Source organism: Eptatretus burgeri, chromosome 17 (genome assembly GCF_056783735.1).
Source record: "Eptatretus burgeri isolate ZD-2024b chromosome 17, Ebu_testis_v1, whole genome shotgun sequence".
Taxonomy (NCBI): domain Eukaryota; kingdom Metazoa; phylum Chordata; class Myxini; order Myxiniformes; family Myxinidae; genus Eptatretus; species Eptatretus burgeri.
Window position 1 is genome coordinate 31,448,112 of NC_140977.1, and position 19,637 is coordinate 31,467,748.

Below are 19,637 nucleotides of genomic sequence, written 5' to 3' on the forward strand. Positions count from 1 at the left end.
GGCGACGGGTTCGGCAAATACCGCCATCACACCATTTCAAAGCCCTTTTGCCTGAACAGGGTCAGCTTTTTGGGGGCTCCAATCATGGTACCCTTTCATGTGGTAATGTTTTTTTATGGCCGGATGTCCTTCCTGACACCAACCCTTGAATCGCCTTTGACACACAGGGATAATAATTACCAGTATACTGGTGCTCATTTCGCCAACCTCAGAAGGATGACAGGCTGAGTCAACCCACCTGATGTTAATTCAGTGTCAGCGGGGCTCGAACTCAGAACCACGACGATCCCAAGCCAACACTCTAACCATGAAGCCAACACCAGGTTGATTAAGGCCCAGTCACACCTTGACGTTTTAGCCAGCTTATGCCGATTTTTGGAAAATTTGTCTAAAACGCTGGTACACGTCGAATACGTTATGGGTAAGTTTTGATAACATTGAGAGCATGCTGAAAAACACTGTCATACGTCGTAGTACGCTGGCTTTAAACGTTGTACTTTTCGGTTGTCCTCAAATTTTCCATGTTTGAAATTTTAAGACTTATGCCAGCGTATGACTCACACATTCCGCATAACGCTGGCCAGAAGTTGTAGGCACGTCACGCGATCGTCGACACACATTACTTGTGAGTTACTCATAAGTCGAAACACGTCGAGGTAATGTTTAGCTTACCCAAAACTTATTTCTAACCTATGAGTAACGTGTTGTACTCACGTTACGTGATCGGTGACACACATCGACACACGTTATTTGTAAGGTGCTCATAAGTCGAAACACATCAAGGTAATGGTTAGCGTCAGTGTTCCAGACTCCCTGGTTTCATTTTTTTAGTTTTTTTTTCTTCCTTCCTTCGGTATGATGGTGATTTTGACACTTCGATTTCTAGTGCGGTTATAATATAATATAATTAATAGGCTGCCGCTCAACGATTTAAATCATAACCGCACTGTACACTGAACACCGTCATACCGAAGAAAAAAAAAAACCGGGAGTCTGGAACACTGACGCTAACCATTACCTTGACGTGTTTCAACTTATGAGCACCTTACAAGTAACTTTTGTCGACGTGTGTCAACGATCGCATATCGTGCGTACAACTTATTCCCATCGCATGCGGAGCGTGTGTCATACGGCAAGTACGTCGTAAAATTTTCAACATGTTTAAAATTACAAGACGTACTCCATTTAATACGACGTATGATAGCGTACTTTAGCGTTCTATTCACGCATACCAAACTTACCCATACCGTATTCGACGTGCGCCAGCGTTTTAGATGCATTTTTCAGAGGTCGGCATATGCTGGCAAGATCGCCAAGGTGTGACTGCGATGTTGACACTTCCATTTCTCCGGTGGTTATGATTTGAATCTTTGTGCGGCAGCCTTTTCATAACCTACGCCACGTGATCGTCGGTGATGCGTGCAGCGCGCTATGCATAAGTTAGACTATCGTTGGGCATAGGTTGTGAAGGCCACCAACAGGTTCAGCATTCGTTGGTATAAGTTATCTATAACACAACGAAACGTTCTGTGTCCGTTACTAATACGTTATGCATAAGACCAAGTCGTTATGAATACGTCCGAATCTTTAAAAAAAAAACATCAAAAGTTCAACGTAAGCCAGCGTTTTACATACATTTTAATACGTTGCCATTGCTGCCTAAAACGTCAAGGTGTGACTGCGCCTTTAGGCAAATACTATAAGAGTTGAAATTTTACCGCCAAGAGCCAAACAACAATAACATCGTTAAACATTTCAAAATATTATTTAATATAAAATTTCCTACTTGTGACAAGTGAGGTTTTGGACAGTTAATTCACAATTAATTCAACACAAAAAGGACTTGAAACTCAGCACCCAAAGGTCACAAACAAGCCACCTAACCATGAAGCCAACACCAGGCCAAAGTGATGCTACATTTATTTTCTTAATAAAACGATTAATGTTGTTCACTGCTCCTTCCCAATTCCATATCCAGGAGATACGTGACGCCATCGCCGGGCGCCGAAAGAATAGAGGCCTCGGTTTTCACTCCTTTCTTGTTTATTTGCTTTTTTTTTTCCTTTTTTTTGTATGTACAATGTCAAGGCTCATATAAGAGATAACACACAAAACGTATACCAAGAGGAGCAGGAGACAAGATGGGATGGGAGAGGGAAGCACAAAACAGTGGGGAATAGACGCTTGAGGAGATCTGTGGAAGGGAGAGGGATGGGGCGGGGTACATGGGACTTTCAGAAAGGAAAATGGAATATGAAGGAGGTGGGTTTGGGGAGGGTTAATGGGGATAGAAAAGGTCATGGTTTTCGATGGGAGAAGATAACAGATGGAGGTGAGCAGTTGTTTTGAAGACCTGGAGGGAAGAGTGGGATTGAAGAGAGCGTGGGAGTTTGTTCCAAAGGTGGGAACAAAGAGGAATGAAAGAGTGAATGTGAGCAGTGATTAGTGATTTTGGTAGTTTAACCAGAAAGGGGTTGCTGTCGGACCTGAACATCCTGCGGAAATATGGGGGGTACATATCGGAGACAGAGTAGGAGTGGGGGGTGAGGCCAGAGAGGAGATGCTACAAGACAGAAAGACCACCGACCTGCCTGCGGTCGACAACCCAAACAACAACCCAAAGACAACCTCATCGTGGGAGATACCGATGATCCTAAATGCCTTGGTTTCCACAGCGTTAAACCGAGAAAGGTGAAGTGGGAGCACCAGCCCAGATGGGAGAGCAGTTCTCCATCAGGCTGTGGATGAAAACTTTGTATGTCATCAGGAGCTCAAGTGTGCCAAAGAAGGACTTTGCACGATGGAGGATGCCCAATCGGCGACTGGCTTTGGAGGCCAGTTTGGAAATGTTGGTTTTCCCAGGAAAGATCATGGCAGATAGTGAGACCCAGAAGCTTGAATGGAAGTACTTCTTCAAGAGGATTGTTGAGAAAGTAGATGAGGGGGGGGAGGAGTGGGGGGTTTCCAAAAGGTCCTTTTGGAGAGACAGTGAGAGTGTGAGATTTGTCCGGATTGAAAGACATGTTCCACGTGTTGGACCAGTTTGTGATTTTATCCAGATCTGCAGTGAGCGAAGAAGCTGCTGCTTGCCGGTCTGAGGGATGACAGATGGTACGGCAGAGGGTGGAGTCATCAGCAAAGAGATAAAGAGGATTTTCCAGAGTCAGAGAGATCATTGATAAAAACCAGAAAAATCACAGGGCCAGAACGCTGCCTTGAGGAACATCCTTTGATGTTTGTTTGTTTGTCTGGAGAATATCTCAGCCATCCTTTGAGCTAGGATGCTGAAATTTGGGGAAAAAAGTGAAGATGTGCTTTGACAAAAGAGGGTTATCTTTTATTTTTTGATTAATCAATTAATTACTTCATTATAATCAATTTATTAATTACTTATTTATTTTATTTCTCATCCTGGCAAAATCTCAGGCACCTTTTGAGTGAGGAAGCTGATATTTGGACATGACAGTGACCAAGTCATTTGGCCATAGAGAGTATTTTGATTTATTAATTAATCAATTTATTACTTAATTATTATCGATTTATTAATTACCTACTTATTTTATTTCTCATCCTGGGACTATTTCAGGCACATTTTGAGCAAGGAAGCTGAAATTTGGACATGACAGTGACCAAGTGATTTAGCTGAAATACTATTTTTGATTTATTGATTATTTAATTAATCGATTAATTATTTTCTTTCTTTCTTGTCCGGGTGATATCTCAGCCATCCTTTGAGCTAGGAATCTAAAATTTGGGGACAAAAGTGATAATGTGCTTTGGCAAAAACGTTATTTTTATTTTTTGATTAATCAATTAATTGATTAATTATTTAAATATTATCGATTTTTTACTAACTTTTTTATTTCTCATCCTGGCAATATCTCAGGAATATTTTGGGCTATGAAGTTGAAATTTGGACATGACAGTGACCATGTGATTTGGATTTGGAGCGGCCTGAGGAAATATAGGGGGGGCATATCACAGACAGAGCAGGGGGGCTTTTGGCCTATGCTGACCTTTTAGTCTTTGTTGATCTCAAAAATAATTGGCTGGTTGAATTCACTGACCTGAAGTATAAATCCTCTTCAAATTTCAAGTCAATCGGATGAAAATTGAGGATTTTAGAAATTCGTTAAGTTTTTTGACCTTTGGCCTTTTGACCTTAAAAACAATAGGCTTCTTGCTTATGACAAACTCTACCATGTGGTGAAGTTGTATGAAGATCAGTTTAAATTTGTGACCTGTAGGCGATTGACAGACAGACAGACAAACAGACAGAACAAGGAAAAGAGCAATCAGAGATTGCAGACCCTCACCAGGACTTGTTTTGTGTGTTATGTTGTGTTGTGTGGTGTTTGTGTAGTTTTGTGTGGCATTTGTGTACTGGTGTGTTATGTAATTAATAAGAGACACAATTAGAACTGCCACTTCATAACGGCTGGCAGCAATGATCAGTTAAACCATTTCAGAGAGGAAGATTTTTGAAAAATCTTCAATAAATAAAAATAAATATATTGTTTAAAAATAAATACAATATTGCTGCTGAATCATGTGACTGATAACGTCATCAATAATTTTTTTGTGGACTTTTATCTCTCGATGACCTTCAAAAATTTTCATATTGATCGCATGTAGCATTCTACAATCTACATATGGAATTATGACGTCATAATGAAGGCACCTATGGTGTCATAAAAAACACTCATTCCCCATGAGGAGTACTTACTATGTGCCAAGTTTCATTTTTTTCCTTGGTGCAGTTTCAGAAATAGAGGTCAAAAGTTTTTCCATTTTTCCAACATGGCTGCCACACCACGTGACCTCTGGCGTAATAATTATCACTAAAACGCTCTACATGAGTAGTTGCTCATATGGTGAGAAATTCCTCTCAATCCAACAAGTGCTTGCAGAGAAAAATACGAAAGTTCTGTGCAGTCAAACAAACAAACAGACAAGCCGGTAGGCGGACATGGGTAGTCGATCCAGTCGAATTTAGTCGTTTTTCAGCCATTACTAGCCAACAAAAGCATCCATAGCAACGGTTCTTTCTCACACATAACTAGGACATACCATGAACCTACCATGCCAGTTTCATGTATATCTGACTCATAGTCTCTGAGATATAACGAACTTGGTATATTTTTTATTGTTTTCGACCAGGGTTCATTCAAAGTCTATCTTCTCCGACAGTTTTCATAGGATCCGGCTGGAAATTTTTGACAATATGGCTGAATGTACTGCCCACAGTCGCTCGTGGCTCGATTTTTGATTTTCGAAAAAATTAATTTTCTATGATTTTTCAAAAATTTAAAAGTCCCGTTGCTAGGCAATGGTGGTGTCCATAGCAACGGTTCTCATTTGCACACAACTAGGCCATGGTATGAACCTACCAACTAAGTTTCATCGAAATCGCCATTGTATTAACTGAAATCGCCATTTTAAATACTGATAATAAGGGTAGAACAAATCTCAAAAAAAAAAAATTTGGAATTTTTTTTTTTTCAACTAGATCGACTACCCAACAAATGAAAAATCACTAATCGAGTGACAACTTGGCAAAACAGCACAAAGTAGAGCGGCACTCGATAGAGCGCATACCTCTGCCAGGTGGAACAGTTTACGTTTTCTATCCCACTGATGGGCTGGATCAGAGACAAAATCCAATCCGCTTGTTCTTGTCACCGATTCAACTCATCCACAACTTTTTGAGACATCGTGATATATTTATTTTTTTGGCCCAATCTATTAATTTTAGAAATTAGGCCTGTGTTGACCTTTTCACTTTAAAAAATAATTGGTAGTTGAATTCAGCGACCTGACATGAAAATGCTCTTCAAATTTCAAGTCACTGGGATGAAAATTGAGGATTTTAGAAATACCACCTTAGTTGTTGACCTTTGGCCTATGTTAATATTTTGACCTTTTGATCTCAAAAACAATAGGCTTCTTCCTTATGACAAACTCTTCCATGTGGTGAAGCTTCGTGAAGATGGGTTTAAAATTGTGACCTGTAGGCGATAAACAGACAGACAGAATAACAAAATCGACGAACCAATGTACTTTAAAAAGCTTCGATTTTGCAAGTAACAGACAGACCGACAATCGACAGAAAAAAGTCAAAACAAAACCTCCTTCACCTTCGGTGGTGGAGGTAATTCTGTATTTTATCCAATAATTTAACTTGTGGAGCCTGCTATGTTCTTCAGGCAACGATACAAATAGAAAATTGAATCGGAGTGCCACAGAATTTGATGTACGAGTTTGGAGTGCTATCAGTGAAAAAGGTTGAAAACCACCGATTGACTTCATCATTGGTGGCATTTGTTCCCTTACTACATGTGTACATGTAACCCTAACACTACATGTAACCCTAACAGCCTCCAGCACCATAAATCCACCGCTGCTCTTTGGTCTAATGGAGAACGGGACAACCATGATGGGGCTTTCATTATAGCGCACGCAGCCCTTGTTACAGGACAACAGGCCTTCACAACTATAGGACACCCAACTTTCACAGCGAAACAAATACCCCAGCCTTTAAACAATTGGCTCTTAACCTGGGGGCGCGTGAGTAATTTCCAGAGGGGGTGCGAGCCCAGAGGAAAAAAGTAGGAATTTCTCGAATTATTTTTGGAATTCTCTTAACAAGTGTTTGCATAATATCGTGATGAACATTAAAAAAAACAAAAGTATCACCTTTAATAATTGTCGTTTTCTATTCGCTACTAGGCCGACCATTTTCTGTATAAAATTAATTTTAAATTTTAAAAATTATTTAAATTTATATTTTATTTTAATTTTTATATTAAAATGTATTTATTTCACAGATTTGCAGTACCCATTTCAAACGAAATCATTCGCAATGAGTGCAAAAAAGCGGAAGTATCTTGACGAATATATTTGATTTGGATTTGTGTCCCTCCAAAAGGGTGACACAGAGGTACCCCAGTGAATAGTATGCTACAAGACTCTGAGCAATGATGGCATGCGGCCCACACGCTTGGAACGCCACTTGAAGACGATGCATCCTGCTCGAGCTGCCAAACCCAAGGCATTCTTTGAAACAAAAAGGCAGTTCTTGAAGCAAGCTAAGATGGACAGCAGCGGAGCATTTCGGCAACAGACTTCAAAGGTTGTTGAGGCTTCCTATGAGATCGCCATGTTGATTGCAAAGAGCAAAAGAACCATAACATCGGAGAGACTCTCATAAAACCAAGTGTACTGCGTGCAGCAGAGCTCGTTCTGGGGAAGGATAGTGCAAACAAGCTTTCCCAAATATCTCTGTCAAACGATACCGTCAAGGGAAGGATCGATGAAATGTCTCAGGAAATCAAAGATCAAGTTCTCGACCAAGTAAGAGCTTCTCCTGTATTTGCCATCCACTTGGACAAAACGACTGATGTTGCTCAGTGTTCTCAGCTACTGATGTATGCTCCTTTCATGTCAGGCAATAGTGTAAAAGAGGAAATGCTCTTCTGCCATCCCATGGAAAGTTATACAACAGCAACAGATATTTTTCAAGTGGTATCAAACTTCTTCAAGTGGTATCAAATCAACTTTCTCAGGACTCGTTGGTAGGGGTGTGTACTGATGGAGCTCCAGCCATGCTTGGTTCGCAATCTGGTTTTATAACAAGAGTGAAAAAAAAGTCCATCTGCTGCAAGTACGCACTGCATCCTTCATTGTGAAGCCTTAGCATCCAGAACTCCACCTGCTGAAATGAGGGATGTCATGAACCTGACTATCAAGGTAGTCAACTTCATCAAAGCTGGAGCCTTAAACAGTCATCTCTTCAAACAGCTGTGTGTGGATATGGATTCTGAACATCAAGCCTTGCTTTTCCACACAAACGTACGATGGCTTTCGAAGGGAAACATGCTTGGACGGCTTTATGAATTACGACAAGAAGTGGCAACATTTCTAGATTCCCAGCAGAAAGCAGATCTCCATGACAAGTTCCAGTCTGCAGGATTTTTGCTATCTCTAGCTTACCTGGTAGACATCTTTAAAGCCCTGAATGCCATCAACCTCAAACTCCAAGGGAAAAACATAAACATAATCATGCACCATGACGTCATTCGAGCCTTCATGGCCAAACTCGACCTCTGGAAATGTCAAATTCAGGATGGAAATACAGCCAGTTTTGGCTAACTTGGATTCTGCTCTCATTCACAGTTACCTTGATTCTGAGTTAAAGAAACAAATAATTACTCATCTGACTGAATTGAAAGCAGAATTCATCAGATACTTTCCGGATATAGATGAGAAGCGCGAAGCCCGGAAATTCATTCGGAACCCAATTCAATGTGAAGTAGCTGATATTACAGATGAAGTGCAAGAGGAGTTTCTTGAGTTAAACTTCAACTCCTCGACTGAAGAAGACTTCAAAAAACTGGATCGAGAGACGTTCTGGGTTCCTTCCTGTTTACCCTTTTATCTCACATCAAGCTCTTCGGATTCTGACAATGTTTGGATCAATGCATCTTTGTGAAGCTGCATTTTTCCACGCTCGTTGCTGTCAAGACCAACTACAGAAACAAGCTGAACGTTGAAGGGGACTTGCGTTGTTTTCTCTCTGGCATTCGACCACACATTCAACATCTAGTAGCAAAGAAGCAATGTCAAGTATCTCATTAAATATCATCATTTAATATGCTGTATATATATATATATATATATATATATATATATATATATATATATATATATATATATATATATATATATATATATATATATATATATATATATGTGTTGCTTATACAAAATTATTTGTTCAATAAAAAGACTAAAAACACTCATTTTTTCAGTTTTTCCTTTTAATTCAGGAGGGATTTTTCATCATTTGGTTGAAGATGTGGGGTGGGGGGGGGCGTGGAGGCAAGGACCAACTACTAGAGGGGGCATGGTGGTAAAAAGGTTAAGAACCACTGATTTAAACGGTCCAAGCAGCCTTTGTAAGGACCATTCCTTTGACCATGAATACGAGGTGTGCACCGCATACCAAGCAATACTGTCCTCAAGGTAAACGGGCGGCAGAGAAATAAGAAGAGTTCACTCAAACTTTGTTTCTATGAGCCTGGTGTTGGCTTAGTGGTTAGGGTGGTGGCTTAGTGGTTAGGGTGGTGGCTTGGGGTTCTGAGTTCGAGCCCCGCTGGCCACTGAATTAACATCAGGGGGGTTGGTTGGTGTCAGGAAGGGCATCCGGCCATAAAAAAACATTGCCACAAGAAAGGGTACCATGATTGGAGGCCCCCAAAAAGCTGACCCCTGCTCCGGGATAAAGGCTTTAAAATGGTGATGATGGTGATGATGATGATGACTCAAACTTTGTTTCTCATGTACATTTGAACACATCGCACTTAACATCACAAAATAGGTTTCCTTTCATCCTCTTCAAGTATCATGGTCACTCCAACATTCCTTTACCGATATTTACGATTTTTCTTTTTTCCAAATTTTCCAAACACTCTTCATGCTTCTTCCTCATCGTCATGGACATCCTGCATCTACCGTCTGATGTTTTCATTGCCTCCTCTCTTACCCTCCCCTCTCCAGATCTCGTCTCCACTCTCCAATTCCCTTCCCCCCTGAACCCCACCCCCATCCTCACCACTCAACACTCCACCACACAACACACAAACACTAATTATTCGCTCCATTCCGAAACCCTGCTCCCTGCTTGTCTGGATTCAACCCCCTCCCCTCCCCATTTACCCCACCCCCGGACTCTTCCCTCCACGGCTCCGCTGGTGCCACGTTCGGTTTGAGCAAAGGATCTCTCCGGGCTGTTCGGGACGTCGTGGCGTGACCTCTGCACATCGGGGTAAGACGAGTGAGGGATGAACACCGTACGGTGGTTCATGCTGAAGTGTGTTGGGTTGATCCAGAGACACAAAATCCCTCTACACTGTGTGGCCTGATACGTGGAGTCTGGAGTGTTTGTTTTGGGCGATACCGTAAGCTGTGTCCATCGCACTCGAAAAACCAGTGGAACATTGAAGAAACGTGTTGAGATGCTTGTTAAACTCAAACTGTAGTAACTGCGTATGTACTTTGTGAACGGCATGAACAACTTTGAGTTTCGTGAATGGACGACAGCTCGCTCACTGAGCTTCTGTTTACAAGGGCAAGTGGAGTTCAAAATGTTGGCACTTTGCGATCTGTTTTAACAAATACTCATGAAAGGGAAATGCTGTTGTTCCATGAGCCTCGATGTCTGTGCCGTGAAGCCTGTGCTGCCTTCACTAATCAGCACAATTCCTCAAAATATGCCGTGTCGTTGGAAAGTAAACAGTGTACGTGTTATTTACTTACGAAGGCAGAACTATTCCCCCTTACATTTCCATGCATTGGAACATTATTTACTCATCATACCCATTCCCACAACTACCCCACCCAACCCAACCCTCACCCCCTCAATCACAAGCTACAACTAATATATAAAGCTCATTCTACCCACTCATTCACTGATTCACTGACTCATTGACGTAAAAAGATCTTGTGTGCCGATGGACATCGAAGCTGATATACCAGGAAAAACCACAGAACCATTGGAAATAGTCCGTAAATGAAAATAAATAAATGAAAAAATAAATGCAGGTAAGCGACATGAGACAATTAAGAAGCGCGGTTCATTATTGCTTACAATGTGTAAGCATACCCCGCATATATATATATATATATATATATATATATATATATATATATATATATATATATATATATATATATATATATATATATATATATATATATATATATATATATATATATATATATATATATATGGTCAACATCAGTTAAACATCAAAAGGAGCTGCCTATCCGGATTTCGGGCTTATTTGCCCTCATCAGGACGGCATACCGATAAATATCTAACCAATGATGACCAAATTAGTCGTTTAAACATCAGACGTACGTTTAAACATCATACACACCTTTATCTGTTTGACAGTGTCGCCGGGCCGAGGCCTCTGGGTTGGAGGTGACGCTTTGGTGTAGGAATATGTCCAATGGAGATCGGAGGAGTGCTTGTAACACTCCACATGTTTTGATTTACCCGCAAATCACTTCACGTGCCTTCTGGTTGAATGGTTTGGATTAGCGGGAACAATCTTCTGGGTGTCGCATGGATGGTTGTTCTTTGCAGATTATGCGGTTTTACCATGTGAGACATAATCCGTGGTGATACTCACCATAACAGTCAGGAAGTACGTATGATGACAATATAAATAAATGAAGGAAAATACAAATATGTGTCGGACTATGTCCAATGGGGATCAGGGGAGTGCTTCTCACACTCCACATGTTTTGATTTACCCACCGATCACATCACGTGCCTTCTGGTTGAATGGTTTGCATTCGCGGCAACATTCGTCTGGGTGGCAGATAGACGGTTGCTCTTTGCGGATTGGGTTGCCCATAGGAATCAGATTCGGAGTGAGCTAACCGGAAGTGTACAAAGGTCACTGTATGTGTGAGCATGCATGCAGGCAGGCCTTGTCCTGGCAGATTGTGTGGGTTTTAAATGCTCCTGCCCAGTTTTATATAGAACCAGGTGGTTAAAAAGAAAATGTTGCTGTTTTAACGCATTTTATCGCCCTTCCCTTCCCCTCCCCTCAAGCTGCTTCCCCCTGCCCTTGCACTGCCTTCCCTTCCCCTCCCTTCACACCACCTTCCCTTTCCCTCATGCTGCCTTCTCTTCCCCTCGCCTCCCCTCACACCACCTTCCCTTTCCCTCATGCTGCCTTCCCTTCCCCTCCCCTCAAGCTGCTTCCCCCTCCCCTCAAGCTGCTTCCCCCTGCCCTTGCACTGGCTTCCCTTCCCCTCCCCTCACACCACCTTCCCTTTCCCTCATGCTGCCTTCTCTTCCCCTCCCCTCTCCTCACACCACCTTCCCTTTCTCTCATGCTGCATCCCTTTCCCCTCCCCTCAAGCTGCTTCCCCCTCCCCTTGCACTGCCTTCCCTTACCCTCCCCTCACACCATCTTCCCTTTCCCTCATGCTGCCTTATCTTCCCTTCCCCTCATGCTGCCTTCTCTTCCCTTCCCTTCACACCGCATTCTCTTCCCCTCATGTTGCCTTACCTTCCCTTGCCCTCATGCTGCCAACCCTCCACCTCCCCTCACACTTACCCCCTCCCCTCTCCACTCCCCATTGACATCTCCCGGTGGTCTCCACCTGCTGTATTAACGTGCTGCTTTAACGTAACTCATCTCGTTCAATCCCGTACTACCCCCTTCTCCACAAGTCCCACTACCAAACGCAAGTCAAGAACCCCTCACCTCATGCTTACCTCCTCCCAAATTCCCTCCTTTCTCCCCCATCCTCATTCCCACCCCACTTCCCAGAGTGTATAGCGATGTTTGGTGAAGCATCGCTCTCCACACCCTGCCCCCCTTCCTTGCTCCCCTCTCCTCACCCCTCATACCTCCCCCACCCCGATTCCCTCCTCCCCCTTGTTCCCCCTTCTCTCTCTCCCTCCTCCCTCCCCATTGTTCCCCCTTCCCTTCCCCTCCTCTCTCCCCCCACTCTCATTCTTCTCCCTCCTCTCTCCCCCCCCCCTCTTAATATTCCTGTCAGTAAAGTGATGGGTTGTGTTTGCTACTATCTTTAATAAAGAGGAACAAATGTCAAAATATCTTTTAATCTCTCTCTCTCGAAATATCTCTGTCTCTGTCTCTGTCTCTATCTCTGCCTCTGTCTGTCTCTGCCTCTGTCTGTCTCTGCCTCTATCTCTGTCTCTATCTCTGTCTCTATCTTTGTCTCTATCTCTGTCTCTTTCTCTGTCTCTTTCTCTGTCTCTTTCTCTGTCTCTTTCTCTGTCTCTTTCTCTGTCTCTTTCTCTGTCTCTTTCTCTGTCTCTTTCTCTGTCTTTATCTTTGTCTCTATCTCTTTCTCTCTCCGCTTTGAAGCCGTTTGGCCATGAAGCCTGTGTTGCTTCTCAAATCAGCACAATATCTCACCATCGTGTATACAGTATATGCAAAAATGACCAAAGTTTTACTATTTAATCTCCATTATGAACATTTTCATCACACACAAACACACACGCATGCACACAATGTTTCTCTCTATCTCTGCCAATTTAAGCTCAGAGTGCTCATTTTCAAATGTACCCTTGAATGTTTTCTTCTTCCTTCTTCTTCCAGCCTGTATCAATCCACTATAGGATGAAGGTCTCCCTCAATTAATGGTATACTCACCAAGTTAGCCAAGTGTGGGTTTGAAAGAAAGTCAAGAGTATGAATTTGTAAAGTCAAGAGTATGAATTTGTAAAGTCAGGAGTTTGAACTTGTAAAGTCAAGAGTTTGAATTTGGAATTCGTGCAGGCTGCTGTCAATAACTCGCCTTATCTTCCTCGAAAGACACCGAGAGGTCTTTACCGACAACCTGCAACTGACGCGAGCAGACGGGTCCCCAGATTAATGTCCACCCGAGGGATGGTGCACTTTGTGATGTTTGCGAAATATCAATCTGCGAAACATCAATCCAACGACCTCTAGTTGAGTCAAAAATCAATCCCAGACTCATGCACAATCGTTTTTGACGCCCCTCTTTTGCTCAATGTTGACGAAATGGGAGGGGGACGGGACTTTACATTCTTTCAATTTCTATACAGTATTCCTCCAAACCATTTCAATCATGTGCCTGCTCAATGTCTTTTTAAAGTTGCAAACTGCATCTCATACATATTCTTTTTTAAAGAGCAGGTTGCGGGTCACCAAACATGCTCTGAAAATTTATCAATACGATTATATGTGCATTAAATAGTTCGATGCAAACTATTGTGGTTGCGTAACTATTGAGGAAATTAATGAAATTTAACTCCGAAGTTGTTATTTCTCGAGGCTGTTGAAAAAAACAGCCGTGTGCCCATATATGGATGGTGATGTCACGTTCTCCAAAACAAAGCGGCGCTCACTCGCTCATTGAAGAAGTGTCCAGTTCAGCGGGCCGTTCTTTCGCTTATTTTGAGCTTGCAACTGTCTATATTATCCTTTTTTATTTTGAATTATTGTAGAACAAAGTTATTTGGATAGTTGCACATCATGCCTCGTACGTGTGTCGTCATGTTTTGCGAAAATGGCTGGAAAACGGGTAATCGCCCCCACTAATTCCCGAAGGAATCAAACATTCACCGGCAGTGGATAAGATTTGTACAAACAAAATTGGCGAATTTTCCCCCAAAGAAAACGGGTAAAGAGGACCCTTTGGATAGACTTGTCATTTGTGGTGACCATTTCACAGCCGAGGATTACGAAGGCAACGCAATGAGTGAGCTCGGTTTCAAAACAAGCGTGACGCTGTGCCCACCATTCAGCCTTCTCCTCTTCAGCTGGCTCCTGCTTCATCTTCTCACACTGTGTCACCTCTCAATGATTGGGGCATTGTGTTTATCTATAAATGCGCATAAGAAATCGAGAAATTATTAGAATACACTATCTGGAAGTCCGTATGTTGTAACCCATAATGGGGAATGCGGCTGAGAATCTCTTCCCCAAAGGCCATGCCTACGCAGCAACGTGTCCTTGGGAAGAACTTGGGAAGCACTTGTCCGATTAATATCAAACCTTGAAAAGGCACATACTCAGGTCCCCAGCAATATACCTGGTAAGTTTCAATTAGATCAGACCAGTGGTTGGCGAGAACACAGCAGTCACACACACAGACACGGACACAGACACGGACACAGACACAGACAGACACATGCACACACACTGCTGGAATTATAGATGGATATGCCACAACAGTCACTTGAAAGTTGGGGTTTGTTCTAACTGTTCACTTTCGCTGGGGTCAAGCTCAGCTGTCAGAAAGACTTCAACGCCAAGGCTACAGTGTATAATATATTTGGGTCCATTATTGATTCATTCTATTTCTGACTCTTGAGTGACTCGAGGGTTGGTGGTGGTCGTATGGCAGCTTAGCTGCCGGGGTAGCTATCATTTCTTGAAGTGCGACTGTGTCGCTGATGCAGTGCCCCTCTACCAGTACACACACTGGAACTGGTACTCATTTCGCCGACCTCGGAAGGATGACAGGCTGAGTCAACCCCCTGGTGTATTAATTCAGCGGCCGACGGGGCTTTAACTCAGGACCCTAGGATCCCAAGCCGCCACCCTAACCACTGAGCCAACACCAGGCGACTGGAGGTAAAAAAAATATTATATCAAGTAACAGACGAATCAAACTTTACATTATTTTATGCATTGAATAAGAAAATGAAAATCTACAAACCAATCTGTGTGGTGGAGTCTGTCAGTGTGAACTGCCGGACAGTCAGTCCTGCCACGTGTACACGAAATAGGCCGTTTTCTGGTACTTTCAAGTGGCTCAAATTTATATGGCTCAGGGCCAGAAACTCCATAGTATAAATTCCCATCATCCTCCGACTCATCCTCGGCAATATCGGAATGAAAACACTCAATTTCAATGCCGCTGAAATCACTCTCTGATTCGCATCTCGCCATTGTTCACACGCTGTTTCCGAATGTTCACGAAGTTTTTGGAGAACGTGACGTCATAGCATCTTCGGTAACTTCCGGACTGTTTTTCGATCACTGACAAAAGTTTTGACTTAAAAGTTAATTTTAGCATATTTTGAGTTTCAAATGTAAGAAAATAAATACCCAACGATTATTATTAATGTGCTTACAACCTTCGAATCACGCGAAGTCATCAGCGACCCAAAACCTGCTCTTTAAGCTCATTATCACAATATCGCAATAATTTATTTCATGCTCTGAACACTGGAAACCAGGCCGTGAGATGGAGTCAACATGGATGAAAAGTTTTGGCCTTTTATTTTGCATGAAAATATCTCTTGACAAGCAAGTGTGGTTCAGGGGGAAGGTTAACAGTGGAAACAGTTTGTTTGCACAAAGCAAACAGCTAGAACAAAAACTTGTTTTCAATGCACGCACCACTTTATTTCTCAATTCACTTTTCAACCAAGTGCTGATTTAAAACTTGGTCTTCGTTTCTCATTTAACATCATTTCAACTCTCCCAGTGTCCATGTTGAAAAGAATTGAGATTGTTAATTTCAATTTCTTATGTTATATACATTTAATGCAATGCAAGTAATTACAAGGAAATCTGGACGCCGAAGGGGTCCAATAGGCCCATCATTCATGCTCCACATCCACACTCACTCACGTCAAAATAATTATATAATAATTAATTTTCTCCTTTTCTTTTCCTAAACCTCTCCTGTTTACTTAATAAAAATGAAATATGTTTTGATTTGGGAAGGAATTTATGGGGAGGGGTTAATACTTTGACTTAACAATGCAAAGTGTTTCATTTTAGAAACTGCATTGCCTTCTGGAGTTATTTAAAACCATACCAAAAAACCCACTAAGAGCCAAGCTGAGCACCATTAATTAATGAGCACCAAGAGCCAAACTGAGTCCAGCACAATTAATTAATTAAATAATCGTGGGTTGTTTACATTTTAAAGCTAAACAAAGAAGTATAAACACTTTCATATCAAATGTTTTCCTGAATAAATTGGTGCCTTTTGATTGAAACCAAATGTTAGAGGATGTGAAGTTCGTTGCAGCTGTGCCTGATTGCACACACATTTCATATTTTAAGATCTGATATCCATGATTAGAAAGGTGACGAGTGTTTTTCTCTGTCATAGTCTGGTTACTTTTCTATTCAGTTCAGGGAATCTCGTTTGTTTAAAATGAGAGGTTAACTGGCCCGAGTTTGCAGGTTCTGCAGTAGGCTACTCGTAAGCAGCATTTTTGCATTGTCCCAGAGGAGTAGTCATCCGAATAATATTTTGAGGTGTTTTTCAAACATATATATATATATATATATATATATATATATATATATATATATATATATATATATATATATATATATATATATATATATATATATTTTTTTTTTTTTTAAATGAGATTTTGCCAACCACAAAAGCAAAGGCCACTCAAGGTGGGGGCTACACCAAGGAAAGTAGAGATATTTTAAACAGAAAAAGGAATCTATTGACATTCCTCTTGAATTGAGGTAGGTTGGGATTGAAGGGGAAGCAGGATGCAGGTAATGAAACAGAAGACCCAGAAGGAACCCGAAGAAGTAAAGAGCAAAGATGGAGTCATCAGGAGGAAACTGTTCCAAAGTCATGCAGTGCGGGAAAAAAAAACTAGAATACCTCATAGTCTTACTCCTCGGGACAGATACAATGTATGGATGGGAAGAATCCTGCCAAATGTGTCAAGTGACTGAATGTGTAGAAAAGGCTCAAAGAAGCGACGGACCGAGAGAGGTTCTAGGGATGATGCCAACTCCTGTCCCACGAGAATGGCAGCACGTCGCTGGATTCTGTCAAGGAAGAGATAGCTGACAGGCTGGAACACCAGCTCAAATATGCCAATGATACTCCATGACAGGTTGGATAGTGGCCTTGTATAGACGGAGCAGAGTAGCTTGAGGAAGGTATGGCCGAGCACAAAATAAGCAGCCAAGGTGCTTGGAGACCCTTTTAGCTACACCAGCGATGTACTTTTCCCGCATGAGGTTTGAGCTGATATCCAATCCAAGCAGACGGATAACAGGAAGTTCCTGCAAAGGTGAAGAATCCATAGACAGGGTTGGAAAACAAGGTGATCTTGAACTAGACACAGACAAGTGGGTCTTTTTTTGGTTAAAACTAACAAGCCAGTCTTTTCCCCAGTTAATCACACTCTCTAGGTCCTGATTGAGAGTGGTAGCAGAATGTACATGAGGAGGAGGAGCTAAGGTTCATGGGTAGGTAGTATACAGTGTTGAGTCATCTGTCATCTGGGTCATCTGGGCAAAAAGCCTTCGAGATGTCAAGAGCAACAACCCTGGTTTCTCCACGATGATCCAAAGCCATATTTACATGTTCAGCGATGAGGGATAAAACATCACCAGTAGACCTTGAATGTTGAAAGCCATACTGGACATCAGTAAGGAGGTTGTGGGTTTCCAGATGAGTTATGAGTTGTCACTTGATCAAGGATTCAAACACTTTGCTTATAATGGGTAGAAGGCTAATATGCCGATAGTTAGAAGGATCTGATTTCTCACTGGAGCCTTTAAAGACAGGGACTACAGAAGCCTGCTTCCAGCTAGGTGGAAACACAGACTTTGACGGACACAAGCGATACAATTTTGAGAGAACAGAAGACAGTTCAGGTGAACTCATCTTCAAAGAAATGGCAGGGATTCGATCTGTTACAGCAGATTTTGAGATGTCAAGCCCTAGAATAATCTTAGCAACTTTCCTAGTTGTGATGATAGCCTGGTGTCAAGATGGGAAGGACAAATAGGCAATGGGTGTCCATTGTCTTCAAGTGTGGAATTTGCAGCAAAATGCTCTGCGAAGAGGTTGACTTTATCAATAGGAGAAGCAAGCACTTCAGGGCCATTGATGAGGACAAGAATCGATGATCGATTATGGTTGAAAATGCTATTAGCATTTATCCAAAAATCTTGATAACCTCGCCATTTATTTGAGATGGAATCACAAACAGATTCCGCATACTGTTGCCGAGCATTCTCTAATACTCGCTGACAGTGATTGCTCGCAAGGCAAAACAAGTGATGCACTTCACTCGAGACAACATGACGATACTAATTGAAAAAGTGATTATAAATGGCGATAACAGCAGAACAAGCTGGAGTGAACATTGGCTGAGAGTGTGGTTTCACTTGGTAGGTCTGAAAAGCGATAAAGAGTGTCATACCAACACGGATCCACTCAGTAACTTCCTTGGCAGCTTCAGATTGGTTGTGACAAAGGATTGAGTTCCAGTGAACGAAATATATGCCTGGTGTTGGCTAAATGGTTAATGTGGTGGGCTTGGGATCCTAGGATCCTGAGTTCAAATCCCACTTGGCTGTTGAATTAATACCAGGTGGGGTTGACTCTGCTTGTCATCCTTCTAATGTTGGCAAAATGAGTGCCAGATTGCTGGTAACCTGCATTGGAATGGTGACCTGTCCAGGATTGTGCCCAATAGCCAAGGAGACTGCTTTGGCAGCACCAATGTTCTGCACAGATTCTGGTTCCAATGGATGGAATGGAAGAGAATATTGGCAAGAAAAGAACACAAGGCAGCCCAGTCAGCCTTGTTATATTGGAAGACAGTTTCATGGACAGGATGAACAACAGTTGATGGTGAGGAGTAAGAAATCTGAACTTTGATGTTGACATGATTAAAGTTTGTGAGAAGGGGGAGAATTTTTGTAGTACAAACCCCAGGATTTGAGCACAAAAATACATCAAGAAGATACTTGTTCTCAGTAATTTGATGAGGAATTCACATCAGGATTGAAATGATCTGAGTGAGGTCATGCAACATGGCAAAGTTAAATGCACTGACACCAGGAGCATCTGTGCTGTGAGAGTGAATGAACCATTCTTTGTGATGAACCTTAAAGTCTCCAAAGACCATAATGTCAGCAGTTGAATGTCGAGACAGTGCCATGACAATACTATCAGTGATAGCATCAAAAATAGCAAAATTGGGCAATGATGGAAAGCGATACAAAAAATATAGGTAGCCAGTGGCAAAAGTGCCCGGCAAAAGCATGTAAACTCTTGTGCCGTGTCCTCAAGGGAGCCCTCATGGCCAAGTGGTAGAGAGG

General features: G+C 42.0%; 1 protein-coding gene across 2 annotated transcripts in view; it reads left to right on the forward strand.

Annotated features, from left to right (window-relative positions):
* The first annotated feature begins 9,647 nt into the window (after positions 1-9,647).
* Positions 9,648-19,637, forward strand: part of PID1 (phosphotyrosine interaction domain containing 1) — a 66,415-nt gene continuing 56,425 nt past the window's right edge. Inside the window, exon 1 of one of the 2 annotated variants that reach the window (XM_085862941.1) lies at positions 9,648-9,826. The gene's annotated coding sequence lies outside the window, so the exon portion shown is untranslated. The remainder of the gene's footprint in view (positions 9,827-19,637) is intronic. The other variant, XM_085862940.1, reaches the window with a different exon arrangement.